This window comes from Cavia porcellus, unplaced genomic scaffold (genome assembly GCF_034190915.1).
Source record: "Cavia porcellus strain 051 isolate PalLab524CR breed Dunkin Hartley unplaced genomic scaffold, mCavPor4.1 scaffold_5, whole genome shotgun sequence".
In the NCBI taxonomy this organism is placed as follows: Eukaryota; Metazoa; Chordata; class Mammalia; order Rodentia; family Caviidae; genus Cavia; species Cavia porcellus.
The window spans coordinates 31456110-31459912 of NW_026947488.1; the positions used below are offsets into that span (position 1 = coordinate 31456110).

Genomic DNA, 3803 nt, shown 5'->3' on the forward strand with positions numbered 1-3803 from the left:
AAGATGAGTACATATTTGACTAGTCAAAATGTAAAATGGACATGCAACAAAATAGAATAGTCTAGTGTTAGAACTAGGTATGAAAATATAGTGAAGTTCTTGGTAGGGCTGAAACATGTTGGACAGAATGCCAACATTGCAATTCAGTGTTGGAAATTATAACAGATAAAATGCTACAAGATACTATGAAATACACAGAGGCAGAAATGCAAGTAAAAAAATTCTGTAAGAATCAATATCCATATTCAAAAATGTATTTATTATTAGCCTCACTCAACTGAAAGCATCCATAGGTCTGTTGTAATTAGCATAGATTTCTTGTAGTGATTGCAGGAATGTAAAAGACCTACAGAAAAGAGATAGGTCAAAATATGGTATAATAGCAGGGATTTAGCTTAGCAGCATAAGCACTTGTCTGGCAAGCATGAGGTCACAAGTTTGATCCCCAGTTCAAAAAAATATATATATATAGCATAAAAATGTATGCTCTTGTAGATGTGAAGCCTTGGTATTCTTTCACTTTAGACATTTATCTTGAAACTCAGCCATCTGGACCTTATTTGTATAGTAAAAAACTGAATGATATTTTGAACAGACTGGTTGCTCCCATCTCCCAAACTAATCACAATGTGACATTTGACAATTGGTTTACTAGCTTCCAGTTGATGTTAAATTTGCTAACAAAGCACAAGTTGACCAACATGGGAAACTTATGCAAGAATGAAGCAGAAATTCCAAATGAAATGTTGCAATTACAAAACAGAGGATTGTATAATACAATCCTTAAATTTCAGAAAGCTATAAATTAGACTCATATATGGCAAATAAAAGCAAACTGGTGCTGCAAATGTCAACATTTCACCATGATGGAAATACTGATAGAGAAACCTCAAGAAAACAGAAGCAACAAAACCAAACATGGAGCAGATGTTGTTAATGAGTTATGCAGCAACTATGATGTCATTTGAAACACAAAGCATTGCTACGGCCTTTTACTCGATCCTAAACATGTTGTGCATAAATAGTTTGATAGTCTACAAAGAAAATAACAAGTGCAAATTATCATAGAGAAAGTTTCTTAGAGGATTGGGACCAGAGCTCATAAGAGATCATTGACAGCAGAAGAAAAACAAAATACTTCTGCCTAGGAACAACACAAAAAAAATTGTGGCGCACACTGGCTAGCAGGTGAACCAGCAGGCACAGTGTCACAAAGACCTACTGTGACAACAGGAAAATAAAAAAGATGTCAACTGTGCCCTACAAGAAAGTGCAGGAAAACAAAACATATGTATTATCAGTGTAAGTGATACTTGTGTATAGAACACACAGTTGTCATGTGTGAAGACTGCCTTGGGTGTGACAGTTAAAGCAAAGCTTTTTTTTTTTTTGGTAGAGTCCTATTGGTATTTTCATTGTGTTCATATAGAAATTTATTTCTGATGTCATCTTTTAGGTTTAAAAGCAAGTTCACAGCTGATGTGAAAATACTGATGTGTAATGCACAATACATATTAAGAATTTAATAATTTAGTTTATTGATTATATGTTTTTGTTAATTACATGTTGTATAATATAATAACTTCCTGAAAAAACAGCAAAACCCCTGAAATGTTAAATATGTCCTACAAAAAGGCCAGGAAAGCAAAAGACATGTGCTGTCAGTTTAAGTGATGTGTGCTGTTGTCATGTGTGCAGACTACCTTAGGTGTGATAACTGAATAAAGATGTTTTTGTATAGTGTTACTGATATTTTCATTGTAGTTCTTATAGAACTTTATTTCTAGTGTTCTTTTTTAGACTTTGTACACCAAAAACCAATCAAATTGTTGAAAATGTTGATGCTTTATTTTTTTTTTATTTTAAAGGGGATAAAATTAAACACAACATAACAGAACAAAATAGGACATTAGAAGGCAATGTAAGAGATATAAATTTCAAAGCTAGACAACCTGAGATCTTCACTATCTATCATATTGTCTCTTGTTTTCTTCCAAATAGTTGTCCATGTCTTAGCATATGCAGAATTCATACAAAACAACATAGTATAAAACTGGTCTGAACAGAATGAGGAAGGCAATTTAGGTCTTCCAAACCAAACAATAGGGAAGTCACTAATGACTGTCTCTTGTTCTCTTCAAAATAGTTGACCATACTTTCATGTATATTGGAGTTCAACAAACCAAAACAGGCAGAGAGGGAGGGGTTGCTTGGTTTCCCAGTGCTTCAGGTCCCAGCATGGCACGAGTCCCAGAAAACACCAGTGGCTCCTGTCCTGGGCCACCAGAGTCTCTGCCATGCTCACAGCTGCTCACCAGTGGGGCGAGGGGTTGCTTCAAGCTGTTTCTTTCTAATGAATTGACCATTTCACTGCCCAAGTTCTGAAATGGCCACAAGCCATTGAAAGACATCTCTTTAGGCTCTTGCTTGAAACCAACAGCATCAGGAAGCTACCAACCTTGATTCAGGGCCTATCGATGCTTTATAAACACTCAATAAATATTAAAAATTCAACACTTTATTTTTTGATTTTTCCTGTTAGATACTCATTGTTTAATGTAATAAAACTCATAAAATTAAAAATTCATCAATAGAAATATTCTGAAAAATAGACGTGGGCCTAATAGACCCATGTTTATGTGCCTTGATGACAAAATTAGTCTTATGCTCTAAGGGCTAGAAAGGCCTATCTTGCAAGATAGAAGCTAAAATGCCAGTTATTTACTCTCCCAGTTTCTTTACAGTAAGGATGTGGCGTATGACTTGGCCTAACCCATGGATATAAAGGAAAGGCTGCCAAGGGTTTAAAGATTTCCACCTCTTAAAAAGAGACAAATGAGAGGAAGATATCCCAAGAAAAATAATCTACAAATATCCCTTATGAATAACATCTCAACAACTCTCAACAAAATAGCAAACTGAACTGGGTGTGGTGGCATAACCTGTTATCCCAGCATTTGAGAACTAAGGCAGGAGTGCTGTGAGGAGTGCTATGAGTTTGAGACCAGCCTGAACTGTGTAGCAAGACCTCATTTTAAAAAACAAAAAATAGCAAACTGAACCCACGAACATGTGAATTAGGCTATACCCTGGAACAAATAGGACTTATCCAAGGAATACAACTATGAGTAGTATTAAAATGTTAAACATTGGAATGTATAACATTAATATATTATTGAAAAAAACCCACACAATCATCTCATTAGACATGATACAGGCATTCAACAAAATCCAAAATAATTTCATGACAAAAAAATTAGAAAAGTAAGAATGAAAAAGAATTTCCTGCGAAAGGGTATCTATTAAAAACCCACAGCTAATATCTTATTTACTCATTAAATACTGGATGTTCAGCATCAGGAATTAGACAAGGATGGCCATTATTACTGCTTCTACTCAGTATTCTACTGAGGTACTGGCCAAAGGTGCTAAAAGAAAATAAAAGCATCCACATTAGAAAGAAAGAGGTAAATCTAACTTTATTTACAAATGGCTTGATTTTGTATTCATAAAATCGTAAGGAATTCTCAAGCTATTACAACAAATAAGCTCAACAAAATTATGATACAAAATCAACATAAAAACAATTATATATGTTTATAGTAATACTAAAATCTAAACATATGATTTAAAAACATTTGATTTTATAATAATGTTACAGGCAGCTGAGCTAGTTAGGAATATTATAGGCAGTCAGACAGGGCTAGGTCCTCAAAGAAGCCAGCACAGAGGACCAGATGTCTGATGACCTTGGAGGGGACACACACCTCTAGCTGTGGGCCACATTTTGGGACAGAAAGGAA

At 34.8% G+C, this 3803-nt stretch overlaps 1 non-coding gene across 1 annotated transcript; it reads right to left on the reverse strand.

The window, feature by feature from the left end:
- Window positions 1-2338: 2338 nt before the first annotated feature.
- LOC111753468 (small nucleolar RNA SNORA2/SNORA34 family) lies at window positions 2339-2474 on the reverse strand. The gene has a single exon (XR_002788259.1). It is a non-coding gene; the product is annotated as a small nucleolar RNA SNORA2/SNORA34 family (small nucleolar RNA).
- Between the last annotated feature and the right edge of the window lie 1329 nt (window positions 2475-3803).